The sequence below is a fragment of the Oncorhynchus nerka genome, linkage group LG26, assembly GCF_034236695.1.
Source record: "Oncorhynchus nerka isolate Pitt River linkage group LG26, Oner_Uvic_2.0, whole genome shotgun sequence".
In the NCBI taxonomy this organism is placed as follows: domain Eukaryota; kingdom Metazoa; phylum Chordata; class Actinopteri; order Salmoniformes; family Salmonidae; genus Oncorhynchus; species Oncorhynchus nerka.
The window spans coordinates 16,321,021-16,340,589 of record NC_088421.1 but is presented as its reverse complement, the minus strand read 5'-3'; the positions used below and the strand labels follow the sequence as shown (position 1 = coordinate 16,340,589).

The 19,569-nt window shown below is 40.8% G+C and overlaps 1 protein-coding gene across 1 annotated transcript in view; it reads right to left on the bottom strand.

Moving 5' to 3' along the window:
• LOC115110403 (histone deacetylase 5-like) overlaps nucleotides 1–1,457 on the bottom strand; it is a 91,212-nt gene extending 89,755 nt beyond the window's left edge. The window contains exon 1 of the mRNA XM_065010156.1: nucleotides 1,319–1,457. The gene's annotated coding sequence lies outside the window, so the exon portion shown is untranslated. The remainder of the gene's footprint in view (nucleotides 1–1,318) is intronic.
• Between the last annotated feature and the right edge of the window lie 18,112 nt (nucleotides 1,458–19,569).

Below are 19,569 nucleotides of genomic sequence, written 5' to 3'. Positions count from 1 at the left end.
AGAACAAATTCTTATTTACAATGACAGCCTACCAAAAGGCCTCCTGCGGGGACAGGGGCTGGGATGAAAAATATAATATAGGACAAATACACATCACGACATAAAGAGAGACAGACCCAAGACAACATAGCAGGGCAGCATCACATGACTACACAGCATGGTAGCAGCACAAAACAAGGTTCAAACATTGGGCACAGACAACAGCACAAAGGGCAAGAAGGTAGAGACGACAATACATCACGCAAAGCAGCCACAACTGTCAGTAAGAGTGTCCATGATTGAGTTTTTGAATGAAGAGATTGGACAGTTCTCAGTTTGAGTGTTTGTTGCAGCTCATGTTAATTGCTCTGGCCCCCCAATGGTGGAACAAACTCCCTCACGACGCCAGGACAGCGGAGTCAATCACCACCTTCCGGAGACACCTGAAACCCCACCTCTTTAAGGAATACCTAGGATAGGATAAAGTAATCCTTCTCCCCCCTTAAAAGACCTAGATGCACTATTGTAAAGTGGCTGTTCCACTGGATGTCATAAGGTGAAAGCACCAATTTGTAAGTCGCTCTGGATAAGAGCGTCTGCTAAATGACTTAAATGTAAATGTATAACGTTATATTGAATATGTAAAAACACAGGCTACTGACTGTGTGGGATCCTCTCTCACACACGGCATGGGAACTGTATACACCTATAGAAACAACTATCAGGGAGTGGGACCAAAACTCAAGTGGCACCATTACCTTTTTTTTTAAATGAGGCGTCGCAAACTTGCAGACGACTGCAATGGGGGTAACCAGAAGTGGAGATTGCAGAAGTGGCAAACTAGTCATTTCAACTCGAACAAAAACACAGTTTGCTAAACATGGAGGACACAAATTGCCATGGAGAGGGCACCGACGGCTGCGATACTGCTTTTAGCAACCACCCTAAATAAAAACGTTTTAAAAATGTGATAGCTAAATTAGCTAACTATCTGAAAGTAGGCTGCTGATAAGCTAACGTTAGCTAGCAAGCTAACTAGACGTCTGGGATCATTACAACCTGGCTAACTGACGCTTTAAATCAGATGCCAATACTATGTGTCCGTTTGTTAACTTAAAATTTTCCAAATCAGAACAATCCATTCGTGCACATTTACATTAGCTAAAGCAACTTCGCTTGCTAGCTAACGTTAACTAGCTATCAAAACTTCATAGCGTTCGCTCAGCTTGTTAGCTAGCCAGCACTAACCAAACGCATCAGATGAAAATATCGCCGTATAAAAACATTTCTTACCAGCAGTAGACGAAAGATACATTATCTCCCAGCAAACATAACGTACCTGATTGTCGTTATCCTTTTCGCTGCTCGGGGATTGCCTCTTCGACCGTTACACTTCTTGATCGGTTTAATAATATTTTGGGGGGGTGAAATGTCTAATGTTCACTGTCACAACTCTCTTTCCTCCATACTTTCAGCTCCTCCACCAACAACATTAATGACGTTTGTCCCCTGTCACGTGACCCCATCTGTTGGCGCTAAAAATAGATTATACACCCAATGAGTAACTCAGTACAGCAGGACAGATACCCAACACAGTCGCAATGTTAGCCACTACTACCACGGCCCGAGTAGGAAAGGACTGCAAGTTTCCTACCAAAATCTTGGGTGCGCAGAATGTGTAGCGCATCTTTTCGGGAAGACTATCAATGTGAATCTTGGGCGCCACTATTAGATATACGGTAACTTAGAACAGCAACTTACAGAGTATGCTAGAACTAGAGCATGGGAAACATGTTTACATTGCCAAAGCATGTGGAATAGATCATAAACAAAAGTGAAATAAACAGAAATGAACAGTGAAAGCTTTAAAAGAATAGAGCCATTTCAATTTATATTACTGGCTATGTATAGTATTGTAGCAATGTGCAAATAGTAGAAGTAAGAAAGGGAAAATAAATAGCATGTGAATTCTATTTGGAAATGTTGGTAGCACAGGTGAGGATGTTTTTCTCTTTAGACATCATTTCCTTAATTATTGTTTCTAACCAGATGTAAAATTATGTTTTGATTAATTTATTGATGGAGTGGGTTAGGTCTGCTCTATACCAAATGAGTCTCTTCCCTGTTTCACACCTGGTAGTTTGGTGGACTTCTCTCTCTCTCTCGCACAAGTGTGGTAGACCTTGCATTTGCACTGTGATGTGACCTTATACATGCAAACTCTTGTTCTCACACTCTCTATTCTGGCCACATAGTGCACTGTCTTACTGCACAAGGAGAGAGATTGCCCTACACTCTCACTTTTACTGTTTGGTTTCCTGTGTGTTCATGTGTAGTTAGTTGCCATGGATGCACCTGACTGCACAGCTCCACATCTTACCCCACCGGTTTACCAGACACCCTCTCTCTTTCCCTCATCCTTCTCATCTTGCTCTCTCCCTTGCTTCTTTCATTTTAAGAGGGGTCTCGTCAGTCTGTCTGTCACAAACCAATATTGACAGTACTGTGAACCCTCCTGCAGAGGTGGGAAAGGACGTCATGCCTCCCAGGGAGCCAGCAATTGCTGCCTCTCTTACGTCAGAAAAGGCCATTTGTGTGAACATGGTGAGGTGGGATCGATGGATTCACGTTGAAAGATAAGATAGCAGCTAAAAATAACACAGGCAGTGCTGCAAAACAGGCTAAAAGCGAACAAAAGCAACCCTGTTTGTTCTACTGGTCTGACAGCAAAAGAGAGCAAAGGGAGTGGAGGAGAGAAGAAGGTTGAAAATAGAGGAAATGGGTATATTCTAATAGGGATTTTTACTCATTTTGGCCTGACCCACAGGTGTCTTGGATTTGATGGTGTATTTGCCTGCTTTTGATTTGTCAGGTCACACAAAGTAGTTGGAGAGATTCAAGGCTGCATTTTCAGTGGAAAATAGCCAACTAATTCTACCTATGAAGGACAATAAGGATGAGATTGACATGTGCTTCGAGAGAGAAAGAGAGAGAGAGAAATATAGAAAGATATATGAAGACAGCAGCAAGGACTCATCATTACCTCATTATGATTGCACAGAGAGAGAGAGAGATATGGGTCGATGCATTGTCTTACATCAGATAGCATGTCGATTCCGTAGGACTTGGGGGTACAATGGGGTAGGGATAGGACGACAGTGGTTCTACTCCATTATGATATACAGATGATGCCCTATATATCAACATTATAATCCATGTCAATGTCATGGGTTATAAATATGCTACAAATGTTGATCATTAAATCTAAACATGAACTTTAGTTATCTTACATTTCCACATTACAAGCATAGAACCTGTAGAGATTCCCTACAGTCAAGTTATCATCCAAATCTACAGCAGGTGACCTTACCAGAAGAAAGGATAAGGGAATCTGGAATCAAAACTCAATGTCATGCAGAACGAGTCATGCACATTGTGTACTCTGACCGCCTAAAGAATGAAGAGAATGAGACAATGCTAAAACATAGCAATATATACCTCAATGTCATTCGTATTTCTATGTACAACAGCTGCAAGGAAATGGTTAGATGGATGTTGTGATTGTACAAGCTTCAGTCAAGATTCAGGCATTCATGATTAAGTGACTCTTGATATGAAAAGTTTATTTGTCCAAAACGCTATATCCATTTTCAGAAATGTTGGTAAATTAGCTTTTGTTGTTTAAAAAACGTGTTGTGTTTTTTCACTATCTAATCATGGCATGGGGTTGTTCAATGACAGACATGTATTTATTGGAAATGTATCACTTGATGGTTTCATTTCAGAGAGAAAAATAATCATGTTTTTTTGCAAAACGCTATACATTTTCCTTACTCTCCGAACAATAAGTAGTACTGCTAGGTTTTACACAGTCAAATGCAACAAATAACTACATTTTTCATAAAGAACTTTCTTTACAAATAATACATTTGTGACATCAATATAATTTTGTTTAAATGAATCAATATAGTAATATGAGATCTGTATGTAAACATGTACATTTGACATTTTAGTCATTTAGCAGATGTTGCTATCCAAAGTGACTTACAGTTAGTGCAGTCATCTTAGCCCTCAAACTACTGACTGGAGTCATTTTGACCCCAGGGGCATATTTTTTATCATAGCTCAAATGTGGTTTATTCAATTCTTCCACATGTTCAGGACTTTCTCAATCAACTTGTTCTTAATCAATCTAAATCATTAACCAAATTCAAGTCCTTTAGGCTCATTTTGACCCCAGCAAAAAACACCCAATTCCCGCCTATAGTGATTTGATAGATAGGAGATTTATTTAAATCTAGATTTCTCTGGAGACATAATAACAAGTTATCATACCACCAGAGGGTGGAGGGGGACCTGTATCAGAGATTTCGACCAGCTAGACAGATCATTTGAAGAGATATAGCTCCCAATGTACTCACCTAAAATTGTACTTTTCTATACCACGTATCATATGACCGTGTACAAAATCAAAAATACCTGATAAAACTGCAATACAGAACTCAGATATGCTCTGAATCTATACATACAGCTGTATTGGCAAATCTAAAAAAAGTATTTATTTTCAATTCAGGTTTCTCTGGGGACATACTATTAGGTTTTACATATCCTCAGAGGGTGTAGGGGGACCTGTTGGAGTGCTCTTGATCTGATAGACAGATCACCTGCAGCGATGGAGCACCATATGCACTCACCTATGGTTACAACTGGTTATAACTAGATATGACTATGTACAAAATCAAAATGACGTTAGATATATTCTCAGTTGCCGTCAAAACAGATCATAAAAGTCTGTCAGTGGTGTGAATAATTGGTAGAACTGTAAAACAGAAAACAGCTACACTCTGAATGTACACATAGTGCAGTATTGGTGTGTATTCTCCGAAAAATTAAATGTAATATGAATAACAGAATTCCTATGTTATGCAGATGAGTAAGGACCCAACAGCGATTCAACAGAAACAGAGTCTTTTAATGTCCAAACAGGGAAAACATAAATCCTCAATCTTTACAGGAATATGAATAACAGAATTCCTATAATATCTTTTAATATTCTATATGTGCAGCTTTTGGTATTCGTGGTATTCGTGTTCCTATAACACAGACCTGACCATAACATTTGGTTTGAAGTGACTGAGGATTTGGGCATGCTTTTCACAAGCAGCAACGCTAATGCTGGCTGCGGGGTAAGTAAATAAAGAAAACTAAGCCATACTTTTGGTCATTATCTCTCAGGATCAATGGATGAAGATTTTTTTAATCAATAAAATTAAGTATATTTAAAATGTTGGTTTACTGCCCCTTTAAATGGTAGTAGTTTTTTACCATATGCAGTGCCTTCAGACAATACTCATACCCCTTGACTTATTCCACATTTTGCTGTGTTACAGCCTGAATTCTAAATTGATTAAAAAAAAAAATCTTACCCATCTACACACAACACCCCATAATGACAAGTGAAAACATGTTTTTATACATTTTAGCAAATTTATTGAAAAAGAAATACAGAAACACATTTACATAAGTATTTACACCCCTTTGCTATGACACTCCAAATAGAGCTTAGGCGCATCCAATTTCCTTTGGTCATCCTTGAGACGTCACTACAACTTGATTGGAGTCCAACTGTTGCCTATTCAATTGATTTAGAAAGAAACACACCTGTCTGTATAAGGTCCCACAATTGACAGTACATGTCAGAGCAGAAACTATACCATAAAGTCCAGGTAAATGTCAGTAGATCTCCCAGATAGGATTGTGATTGAGACATATATCTGGGGAACGATATAAAACAATTTCTAGAGTGTTGAAAGTTTTCAAGAGCACAGTGGTCTCCATCATTGGGAAACAGCCACGGGAAGTAGGGTTGCTGAGCCCTGATAAATCACATTTATTAATATATATGTATGTATATATATATATATACAGTACCAGTCAAAAGTTGACACACCTACTCATTCAAGGGTTGTTCTTAATTTTTACTATTTTCTACAATTTAGAATAATAGTGAAGACATCAGATCTATGAAATAACACATATGGAATCATGTAGTAACCAAAAAAAGTGTTAAACAAATTAAATTAAAAATTATATTTGATTCTTTAAAGTAGCCACCTTTTGCTTTGATGACAGCGCTGCACACTCTTGGCATTCTCTCAACCAGCTTCATGAGGTAGTCACCTGGAATGCATTTCAATTAAAAGGTGTGCCTTGTTAAAAGCTAATTTGTGGAATTTCTTTCCTTCTTCATGCGTTTGAGCCAATAGGTTGTGTTGTGACAAGGTGGGGGTGGTATACAGAAGATAGCCCTATTTGGGAAAAGACCAAGTCCATTTTATGGCAAGAACAGCTCAAATAAGCAAAGAGAAATGACAGTCCATCATTACTTTAAGACATGAAGATCAGTCAATGCGGAAAATTTCAAGAACTTTGAAAATTTCTTCTAGTGCAGTTGCAAAAACCATCAAGCGCTATGATAAAACTAGATCTCATGAGGACTGCCACAGAAAAGGAAGACCGCAGAGGATATGTTCACTAGAGTTAACTGCACCTCAGATTGCAGCCCAAATAAATGCTTCACAGAGTTCAAGTAACAGACATATCTCAACTTCAACTGTTCAGAGGAGACTGTGTGAATCAGGCTTTCATGGTCAAATTGCGGCAAAGGAACCACTACTAAACCACACCAATAAGAAGAAAAGACTTGCTTAGGCCAAGAAACATGAGCAATGAATGGATGATCTCCGCATGTGAGGTTCCCGTTGTGAAGCATGGAGGAGGAGGTGTGGGGGTGCTTTTCTGGTGACACTGTGATATCTTTTATAAATTCAAGGCACACTTAACCAGCATAGCTACCACAGCATTCTGCAGCGAGACACCATCCCATCTGGTTTGTGCTTAGTGAGACTATAATTTGTTTTACAACAGAACAATGACCCAAAACACACCTCCAGGCTCTGTAAAGGCTATTTGACCAAGGAGAGTGATGGAGTACTGCATCAGATGACCTGGCCTCCACAATCACCCGACCTCAACCCAATTGAGATGGTTTGGGAGGAGTTGGACTGCAGAGTAAAGGAAAAGCAGCCAACGCATGCTCAGTATATGTGGGAACTCCTTCAAGGCTGTTGGTAAAAGCATTCCAGGTGAAGCTGGTTGAGAGAATGCCAAGACTGTGCAAAGCTGTTATCAAGGCAAAGGGTGGCTACTTTGAAGACTCTCAAATATAACCTGTATTTTGATTTGTTAAACACTTTTTTGGTTACTACATGGTTCCATGTGTGTTATTTTATAGTTTTGATGTCTTCACTATTATTCTACAATGTAGAAAATAGAAAAAATACAGAAAAAAACTTGAATGAGTAGGTGTGTCAAAACTTGGCTGGTACTGTATATATAAATTAAAATTGTTTTCCCCCACCAAATTAGTGGACTAGGCCATTATTATTCCTGTATGAGCAGAAAAAATACTTTCAACTATTTTTATTATCAGCTTTTCAATGGCAGGGACTGGGAGACTGGTAAGGATAAAGGGTACAATGACTGGAGCCAAATACAGGTAAATCCTTGATGAGAACATGTTTCAGAATGCAAACAAACTTAGACTAGAGAAAATATGTACATTCCAATAGGACAATGACCCAAGCATACAGCCAAAGCAATGCTGGAATGGCTTCAGAACAAGAATGTACAAGTAATTGAGCCAAAAGCCAAGACTTGAATCCCATTGAAAATCTGTGGAAAGACCATCTAACTTAACAGAGCTTGAGAAAATCTGCAAGGAAGAATGGGAGAAAATCCCCAAATCCAGATGTGCAAAGCTGATACAGACATACCCAGGATGACTCAAAGCTGTAATCGCCGCCAAAGGTGCTTCTACAAAGTATTGAGTCAGGGGTGTGAATGCTTATGAAAGTTATATATTTCTGCGTTTTGGAAATAACTCTTCTATATTGAAATGTTTTCTTAATTTAGAAATCTAAAGCGGGTTCTGTAATAACTTTTATGCATTGATTATAACTATTCCTATGCTTTGCCCGTCGCAGTCTCTTCACCCTTGACTGGGTATGTTTATGATATCTTGTCTGTGGTTCCAATCAACACTGTCTCTGGTGATCATTCTCCCCAAGCTCTAGCCAGTCACCACTTACCCCAGCCCTTCACAGCGATGAAGAGCCTGTTACCATGGCGATACTGCACTTGCTATGCCACGGGTTAGCGTCGGCGTGCACTGGAAACAGATAGAGCTGTCACGTCACCCGCAAATGCGGAGTAGGCTTAGTCATAGGCAGCATTCACTGCAGACTTTGTGTTTTGAATTTTGATAACCATTGCACAATTTTCACCAATTAGAAGGGCTTCTTGCCTTGACCAAAAATGTATATCAACCACCAATGTCTTTTTCTTGCTCTCTAACACATACACACAATATATTGAGCTTGCAGGGCTCATTGCTAACCTCAGTGACCTTTTTAGTCCAGATGTCATTCAGGGTGTGCGTGCAGGTTTGCTGCATCCCTCTCTGCCCTGCCTTTGGCCTCAGGGTCAGAGGAGCTGTCAGAGGAGCTGATATGAGGAGAGGTTTGGTTTATTCCCTGTGTGTGAAACTGTGAATGGACCCTGGGCTGCTAAATTTGTAAACAAAGCAATGAGCGGTGAGTCATAAATGAGTCATGCCGTTACCGAGTCATACTCAAAAGTCATCTTCCGTTACTCTCATACCCTCCCACCCCCGGTTGTGAGACAGGAAATTAAAAGGAAAACAGAAAGTGTGAGAATGCATATATTACTTTTACTGACATGAATAATCAAGTGTATTAATGGGTCTTTTAGGGTATGTCACTATAAATAATAAAACAAAGAGATGATCGGTTTGTGAGGTTATTGTCGGTCATTATAGATGAGCTAATATACACATAAGCATTTACACATAAGTTACTGGGGTTGACATTAAATAATGGCATTTCATACTCTTAATATTGTTCTTGCGTCACTAAAAACAATACACTCTTAGAATTGTTGGAATACAATTGCGTTGGCCATACTACACTTGGCGTACAAACATTAGGAACACCTGCTCTTTCCATGACATTGACTGACCAGGTGAATCCAGGTGAATGCTATGATCCCTTATTGATGTCACTTGTGAAATCCACTTAAATCAGTGTAGATGAAGGGGAGGAGACATGTTAAAGACATGGATTGTGTATGTGTGCCATTCAGAGGGTGAATGGACAAGACAAAATATTTAAGTGTCTTTGAATGGGGTAAGGTAGCAGGTATCAGCAGTTTCCCATGTGTATCAAAAATGGTCCCCCACCTAAAGGACATCCAGCCAACTTAACACAACTGTGGGAAGCATTGGAGTCAACATGGGCCAGCATCCCTGTGGAATGCTTTCGACATCTTGTAGAGTACATGCCTCGAACAAATTGAGACTGTTCTGAGGGCAAAAGGGGGTGCAACTCAACATTAGGAATGTTTTCCTAATGTTTTGTACACTCAGTGTATATTGGCCATTGAATTATCATACAAACCTACAATTAATCAGACAATTTCTTGTTCATTCTATGATGCCTTACATATTCATATAATTCAATCTTAACCTATAACATAACTTACCATAATACATAAATGATAACTCAAAAGAAACTTGGGAAGGCAACAATTTATTCTAAAACAAATCTATCCATAAAAATATACAGCAAAATAGAATAATTTGCAGAAATACTAAAAGGGCAAATGAAATCTCACTAGTGGTCAAAAAATGTTAAACATCTTCCTGCCTATCATTAGAATTGGATGCCAAAAAAGTTGTTGAAAGTTAAAATTCTCAGAAGGCAGCCCGGGACTGGACTTCTTTTCTTTGCCTGAGAAGAAGTGGAAGAAAGTGTCACAGTTCATACATGTGGAGTGTGAGTACATAGCACCAGTGGCAATTTAGCATGTAAATCTTGGTGGGGCAAACACATTGTTTTGGGGGGATGCATGCCAACAAAGCCACTACACTACATAACACAACACAATACATTTAATTGCACTATAATGGTGACAAACAGTGCCCACAAACTGTTGGGGCCTGCATAAAGCTCTCCAAACAGCAGTCCCAACACCTTACCACCTCTACACCTGGCTATCAGCGGAGCCTTGTCTGGCAGCGAAACAGTTCATTTAGCCTCATTTAAAAAACATTGCTGATATGGCTGACTTGCTTAAACAAACGTGGTTTCTACTGACAATTGAGATGTACAAACTATGGAATAAGGGGATGACAAGCGGATAAGAGGCAATACGTCATTTCGATTAAGACATTAATGAGAAAGCTAGGACGGGCGTAGTCAGTATAACTATTTGTTCAGCACTTTTGAAATGTACAGTGACAGAATTCAGAACATGGGCCATTCTTAGCCCAGTACACCGAGTCAGAACCGTAGGATAAATAAAGGGGGCATATAAGCAGACAATGAAAACTCTTACAATATTCGATGATTACATTTCTCTAAAACAGGTTATACTGTAGGCTACATGTTCACCACCAAGTCAGAACAGTAGGCAAAATTAAGAGGAGACCAAATGATTAGGGCTATTAACAGCTTACTACACAACATACACTTAGTATTACTTTCTTAGCTACAGTATACATATCTTCCTGGCATATTACATCATTTATGCAGCAGCATACAAGACATTTTTGGACTCACCTTGTTGTGCTGTGCTCACTTGAATAGGAAGGTGGCGTGGTAGTCCTTCGTGGGCAAATTTTGTCATCAAACTTTGTCATAAAAGTCTGTCATTCTTTGGATTTATGGTGCTTTCAAGACAACTGGGAACTCTGAAAAAACAAGGTTGAATAATGATGATGTCAGTGATCTTCAGGTCGTAGCTCTAGAAAGAGGCTCGAGTTCCCGATTTACAATTTCGAGTTCGATGACCGTTCAAAATGTATTTTCCCAGTCGGAGCTCGTTTTTCCCCGAGCTCCCTGTTCCCTGAACTCACCAATGAGCGATAAGCACCAATACGTTTTATCTATAATTTCTCTTCATATGACAAGGATTAAAAATGATTTGCTAGGAGAATGTCGACTTGATTCATGATGATGAATACTAGCTAACATTTTTAAGGTATGACGTTGACATGATCAGTCCAATCAAATGAATGACAAAATAACATGCAGAACAGGCAACCCCTGCCCAACCTGCCCTGATTGACGGATCGCCACTACATAGCACTGAGATCCATCTTCACTATACTGTCTAACTGAAACATCTTATTCCCCCTGGGCACATATTCCCCCTGGGCACATATTTCTCATGGTCATCATGTCCACCTCTGGTTGGTCAGAAAGGGCTAAGCTCACTTTAGACTGTGAAAATAATGTTTTTTTTAAACATTAAATTAAACTTGCCTTGAAATGATCTTCATCTAAATATATGGATAGCCTCCTGAGAACCTGCCGTCTTGAACAAAGGCCTTTGGATATTGCAGGTCAATTTATCAAGGGAGGATTCCAGGATAATGTCTTCCTTTTCCACCATGACAACATTGGGATTTCTGGTGAGCAGGTCGTGAGTCTTATCAATCACATCCAGAGTGATGAGGTTGAGCTTTGTTCTTTTACATTTTTTTATATTTTTTATTTAACCTTTATTTAACTTGTGTGCAACTTCAGCTCTTACACATAGGTGTCAGCATTACAATCACCTGCATGGAACGTTTTGAGGAGGATGGGTACAAGTTCATCCAATTGAGCCCTGTGTGATATCATCTCCTTTATATGATCCTCCGTACCATAATGGTTGTGTAAGGGTCGACGCTGGTAGAGACAAGAAGCAGGTACAGGGAGTGAACATTTAATGGCAACAGACATGGAAAAGGAAAGGACAGCGTCTGGACGTGAGCACATAACAACATTAATGCAGACACAGGGAACAAACGGGGGAGCAGACAGTTATAGACGGGGCAATCAACAAAGGGAAGGAGTCCAGGCGAGTCCAATGAGCGCTGCTGCGTGTAATGATGGTGACAGGTCCCTCTTTGGACACTGTGCTAACTAACCTCCAGATGAGCTTCGAAGCCATTACAACTCTCCGTCCGTGGCCTCCAACTGCTCTTAAATGCAAGTGGACAACTACAAATACCTAGGTGTCTGGTTAGACTGTAAACTCTCCTTCCAGACTCACATTAAGCATCTCCAATCCAAAATTAAGTCTAGAATCGGCTTCCTATATTGCAACAAAGCATCCTTCACTCATGCTGCCAAACATACCCTCATAAAACTGACCATCCTACCGATCGACTTCGGCGATGTCATTTACAAAATAGCCTCCAACACTCTACTCAACAAATTGGATGCATGCAGTCTATCACAGTGCCATCCGTTTTGTCACCAAAGCCCCATACACTACCCACCACTGCGACCTGTACGCTCTCGTTGGTTGGCCCTCGCTTCATACTCGTCGCCAAACCCACTGGCTACAGGTTATCTACAAGTCTCTGCCAGGTAAAGCCCCGCCTTATCTCAGCTCACTGGTCACCATAGCAGCACCCACTCGTAGCACGCGCTCCAGCAGGTATATCTCACTGGTCACCCCCAAAGCCAATTCCTCCTTTGGTCGCCTTTCCTTCCAGTTCTCTACCGCCAAATGACTGGAAAGAACTGCAAAAATCACTGAAGCTGGAGACTCATATCTTCCTCACTAGCTTTAAACAGCCCATATATCTACCTCATCCCCATACTGTATTTATTTATTTATCTTGTTCCTTCGCACCCCAGTATCTTTACTTGCACATTAATCTTCTGCACATCTACCATTCCAGTGTTTAATTGCTCAATTGTAATTACTTAGCCACCATGGACTATTTATTGCCTTAACTCCCCTATCTTACCTCATTTGCACTCACTGTATATAGACTTTTTGTTTTCTTATTTCCACTGTATTATTGACTGTATGTTTTGTTTATTCCATGTGTAACTCTGTGTTGTTGTTGTTGTATGTGTCGAATTGCTATGCTTTATCTTGGCCAGGTCACAGTTGCAAATGAGAACTTGTTCTCAACTAGCCTACCTGGTTAAATAAAGGTGAAATCAAACATTTTAAAAAGGTGCGCGTAATTACGGGCAGCCTGGTGCCCAGGAGGGAGAGCGGGAGCAGGCTTAACAGTACCCGCCCCCTCTAGGGGCGCCACCTGGCGTCCCACCTGGGCGAGCCTGACGGGTCGGCCGAGGCATGGGCGCTAGACAAGCCAACTGGGACGTAGAAGCCCAACGAACCGGCAGAGATGTGGGAGCCTGGTGAGCCGACTCAGGCATGAAAGCCCGACAATCCTGCTGAGGCGTGGGATTCCGACGTACCGGCTGAGGCATGGGAGCCTGATGGGCCGGCTGAAGCATGACGTGGGGTGGGCACCTGCCGAGCCCACCGAGGCAAGACAACCTCTCGAGCCAGCAAAGGTGTGGAATCCCAACGAGCTAGCTGAGGCACCCTCGGGTTCCCTCTGCGACGGCCCTGGACCAGACATCACCAACCAAAACTATCTGATGCTTCTTTTAGTGGTGTCTGCATTCTGTAAAGGTTGACGCTGGTAGAGACAAGAAGCAGGTACAGGGAGTGAACATTTAACGGCTACGGACATGGAACAGGACAGGACAGCATCTGGATGTGAACACATAACAACTTAATGCAGACACAGGGAACACTAAGCTACCCTGGGGCGGCAGGGTAGCCTAGTGGTTAGAGCGTTGGACTACTAACCGGAAGGTTGCAAGTTCAAACCCCCGAGCTGACAAGGTACAAATCTGTCGTTCTGAACAGGCCACTGTTCCTAGGCCGTCATTGAAAATAAGAATTTGTTCTTAACTGACTTGCCTGGTTAAATAAAGGTAAAATAAAAAATAAAAAAACAGGGGAGCAGACAGTTATAGATGGGGAAATCAACAAAGGGAAGGAGTCCAATGAGCACTGCTGCGTGTAATGATGGTGACAGGTGTGCGTAATGAACGGCAGCCTGGTGCCCTCTAGAGTGGGAGCAGGTGTGACAGGTTGAGCAGTTTCTTTTGCACAAACAACACAAACTTGGCCTTGCTTCATGTTTTGATTACTCTCACCTACACAAGCTGTATCACAACCGTCCGTGATTGGGAGTCCCATTGTAAATAAGAATTTGTTCTTAACTGACTTGCCTAGAAAAATAAAGATTAATAGGCGTCCTGCTAGCAGGACATAAGCCGACAACATCTGGTGAAATTGGAGAGGGCGCAATTCAAATAAATAATTGTAATATTAAACATTCATGAACATACAAGTATCTTATATAATTTAAAAGCTTAAATTATTGTTAATCTAACTGTGTTGTCTGATTTCAAATATGCTTTACGGCGAAAGCATACCATGCGATTGTCTGAGGACGGCGCCCAACTCAACATATTTTTCAACCAGCACAGGCTTCATAAAATCACAAATAGCGATTAAATAAATCACTTACTTTTGAAGATCTTCCTCTGTTTGCAATCCCAAGGGTCCCAGCTACACAATGAATGGTTGTTTGTTAGATAAAATCCTTCTTTATATCCCAAAAAGTCTGTTTAGTTGGCGCCATCGATTTCAGCAATCCACTCGTTCAACATGCAGACAAAGGAGTCCAAAAAGCTACCGCTATACTTCGTCCAAACAAGTCAAACAACGTTTCTATCTAATCCTCAGGTACTCTAAAATGTAAATAAACTATAATATTTAATACGGAAAGTAGTATGTTCAATAGGAAAGGAAAATTAGTAAGTGCGCACGAGGGAGTGATATTGTTCCTGTGTTCTTCTCGCCAAAACTCAAAATTCTTGCTTGTTTTTCAAAAAACAAGCCTGAAACCTTGAACAAAGACTGTTGACATCTAGTGGAAGCCATAGGAATTGCAATCTAGGAGACGGATTTACATAGAAACAATAGGTTTCCATTATAAGAGCCTGGGAGCTCAACAAACAAAAACATTTCTGGTTGGATTTTCTTTGGATTTTCGCCTGCCATATAAATTCTGTTATAGTCTCAGACATTATGTTAACAGTTTTAGAAACTTCAAAGTGTTTCTATCAAATGCTACCAATTATATGCCTATCCTGGCTTCTGGGTCTGAGTAACAGGCAATTTACTTTGGGCACGTCAGTCATCCGAACTTCGGAATACTGCCCCCAAGCCTTAAGAAATTAAGCTGCCTCTGCATCTTCTCCACCACCTCCAGGACTCTGGTGTTGACCTGCTGGGAGACTGCTCTCTTACCTGAGAGGATATCCTCACTGCTGAGCCTAGTTTTGATCATCTGCAGTATTGCACTTAGGACTCTCCTGTCCTGGGCCGACACGGTTGTCAGGTGTGTTTAGGTCAGGGGAGGACATGCTCGGTGATGCAGCATTCGATGAGTTACTGGCACGGTCATCGTCATTTCGAATGACTATGTTTACCATGATCATATCAAGTATTTCATCAGAGTAGCTTCCCAAAGCCTGTTGTGGTAAACAGAGGATGACCTCCAAGGAGTTTTCAGAGAGTTTCAGAGTCACTGCCAACCGACCTAACTGACACACAGCGTGGTGGGTTCTGACTGAAAGAGGTGGACTAATTAGAAGAATGGTCATCCTGTTCCTCATCCAACAGAGTTGAGGATAAAGTCCCCTGAAATCTCAACACAGAGATGACATTTTCAAATGTTGAATCGACCATATCTTCTCCAAGAGGGCTGGTCCTGGAGTGGCTGACCAAAAGCTTGATGGAAGATAGTCTTTAGAGGAAGTAGGGGAGCCACAACACTCATAGGGGTAGATACATCCAGTGATTCTGCTTGACTGAAGCACAATGACACCCTCTCCACAGCTGTCTGAAGCTCCTGAATAGGGATGCTATGGTCTGAACAAGCAGCTGCAATGGAGCCACCAATACGGGAACCAGGAATTTTTATCTAATTTCTACCGTCTGAAAGTTTGGGAGGTTCTGCTCGTTGAACCATGGCTAAGAGGTATGGCCATTGCTAGATCCTCACTGGAAATCAGGTAGGCTCTGCTGCTTAAGCCCTGGTGGGAGGACTTTTTACAGGAGATGAAAGATGTTTGACTGTTTGAATGGCTGGAATTCTGTTTAAGGGAGACCAGAGAGGTTCTGCTGGTTGTGCCTTGGCTGGAGGGCTTTTTTACAGACCAAGGAGATTCTGCTGGTTGAACCACGACTAGAGGGCTCTTTTACAGACCAGGGAGGTTCTGCTGGTTGAACCACAGCTAGAGGGCTATTTTACAGAGACTAGAGAGGTGTGGCTGTTTGAATGGCTAGAGTTCTGTTTAAGGGAGACCAGAGAGGTTCTGCTGGTAGAGCCATGGCTGGAAGGCTATTTTACAGAGACCAGGGAGGTTCTGCTGTTTGAACCATGGCTGGAGCCTGGGAAAATGTCATATCAATCTCATTCCTGAGTGCAGGGAGATGTGACTAGAGCCCTTACTGAGAGGGGGGACATAGCTAGTTCCTCGTTAGAATTACTGGCAGGGCTCTTGAGCAAAGGGAGAGATACATCTGGTGACTCTGTTAAAATGTTCCCTTTCTGTCTGTTTTCAGACGGACTGAGGCGGAATGAAGCCCCATCACAGCATGCAGTATGTGCATGTTCATTCTACACATTTCTCTAATTTTCATTCCATTACAAGTAAAAAAGTTCAAACAGGAACCAAATGGCTATTAGTTAACTTACTGATGTTTGTCTCTTTGTCATTTTTTTCCGGCATCATGGTGGTAGTGCCTTCATCCACACACCTAATGAGAGAGAGACATCTTCAATTGAAATATGAAATGTGCCCCACTTACAATATAAAGTAAAATGATGTCATAAGTCAAACATTGGCCTAGACACGTCAAATGGAGTTTCAGTAAAGCAAAAGTTGGCTATATTTGTACCTCCCCATTTATGACTATCTACGCTACAGTACATGATACGGTCAGCAAATATAGTTTTTTAGAACAATCAACAGAGTGTGGGAATGATCAGTCTGTCTGTCTGTCTGTCTGTCTGTCTGTCTGTCTGTCTGTCTGCACACTAGCCTTCTAAAGAGGGAGATCAACCATAGAGTGCAACCTTCACATAGGCTACAATGGTTAGTTCCCCGTGACGCAATATCACTTCTCTGATACCTGGCCCAATAGGTCTAATGAACCCAACATGCTACTCAAATTTTTGGGACTTGAACCGTGGCTCCTGAGGTAGCATACAGAGGCAAGTTTCTAACGGACTATGCCAGAATAACCCAGACCTCTGGACAAGAGCAGCAGGGCTCCAGGAATAAGCGACATAAGCAATTGCTTACCAGAAAATAACTCTTACAAAAACATTTTACTACGTAGGGGTCTAAACCTACAGTTACAATAGTAGAATACACAAAGTGCAATTTAGAAATTTGGTTCTGTTCTGGATATAAAAATGAGTCTAGCCAGCTATCTAAACTTGTAGTAACCATGACTGAATACCGAACGGGCAGGCAGGGCATGTGACTAGGGGCCCTGACTTCTAGGAGCCCCCATTCATTTTGTCATTCACTCTCGCTCAGATATCATTAACATGGCATACATCTTGGCAAAATGTGTAGAATTGCAGGAAATTGGCTTTAAGACTGCAAACGTTTCTCTCCACCCCATGGCAAAAGGGTTTAAATTGCAGGATATTTGCTGTAAAACTGCATGGCAAAATGAGTACACAGCCAATTCCACAGTGTTAAATCAACACTGACAGTGTCTGTATGGGTCCACATTTTTCAGTGTTAAATTACTTACTTACTTAGTGTAAAGCCTTATTTGTATATTTCCCAGAGTGCCTTGCCTTTCGAATAACTTGTAGAGTTACCACCCATGACTGTATTTGTTAGTGACAGAGACATGGATTAATGCAACATGATTGTTGTATTAATCCATTTTCAGTCTTGTAGCCTTCACCAAGTGAGATTCTAAGTGAATATGTTGTCATCAAAATGAAAATGATTTAATAACACAATACAACAAGTTTTTAATGAGGCCTTATTTTGAGGGTACCGTTTTACTCTAATGCAGCTGCCTGAAACTCAAGGTTTTCAGGCCTGCATGTCACATTATGATGATTTGCAAAGTGATGTGTAATTCCTATTGTAATCGAGCCAGAGCAGGGATATCCAACATTTTGATTGACTGCTGGGTTTAGAAGACTAAGATGTGAGACGACCTAAACCATCTAAACTGGAACAGCAATTTCAGTAACCGGTGCAATAAGTCCACGTAACAGATTGGATTAGTTTAGAAAAATGTATGTTATTTATATTTGAGTAGTATAAAATAAATTAATCTATGTATATACAAAAACATGTATATTTAAAACAAAACAAAACAAAAATCTACCTTCAATAGAGCATGCTGGAAAATATGATAATGATGTAGTTTTGGTTTAACACTGGTTATTAACACCAAAACTGGGAATATTTACACTATTAATTATACACTTAATAACCCCTGAATCAGCACTGAAAAGGCATTACTAGGTAACACTGGCAAATTTGCTGTCCTTCAGAAAGTGAACACTACAAAACTTTGAAAGTGTCTGCTTCTATATTAGCCTATTCGGGAAATCACATTAGGGCTACGGCAAATTGCCTTACGTGAACTATCAAGCGTAACGCGGCCTTTGGTCACGAAGTCCTTGAAGTCTTTGTCTCCCTCTTATGGATAATTCGGGGAAGTGGTATATTCACAAACGGAGCTTCCAAATTCTGCCATCAAGTGTTTTGCTGAGATGTGTGATTTAACGGTAGACTCAGCTATATGACGTAGATGCAGAAAGTAAACAGCATAGTGGGTCAATTTCCACAACAAATAAGAGCGCGAGGCTCAACTTCTCCACTGTTTTGGTGCCTTGGCGAATCAGGCTGTGAAGAGCTTGAAGCAAACGCTTACAACATTTGCAGATACTGTGTGTGACTGCGTGAGAGAGAAGTCTTGCATCTCGCTCATCTCAATATCTGTGGTGCTCCTCGTGGCAACATCATTTCGCTGAGTCTACCTTTAATTAACAAAATATCCTAATTCATATTATGCAACCAGACAAAATATTTTTTAGACCGATTTGTGTGCTAAACCTAGATTTTCAACATTAAGCCTAGCAGATTAAGTTGCCAAACTATTCAGATAAAGAAATGTCCATAATTATTGGCACCCTTGATAAAGATGAGCAACGAGTACTGAGCTAGGCTGTATTGTATGATCCAAACATTTTGGAAATCATATTAATTTCTAATAATACAGTTGCTCAGAGAAAAAAATGTGTTCAACAAGTATCATAATCTAAAAAAGATTGGAGTCATAATTATTGGCACTCCTGTTTTCAATACCCTCCCCTTGCGAGGATAATGACACTGAGCCTTTTTCTAAAATCTTTTATGATATTGGAGAACATGTTGGGAGGGATCTTAGACCATTACTCCATACAGAATCTTTCCAGATCCTTGATATCCTTCCTCTACGCTTATGGACTGCCCTCTTCAATTCAAACCACAGGTTTTCAATGGGGTTCAAGCCCGGAGACTGAGATGGCCATTGCAAAATGTT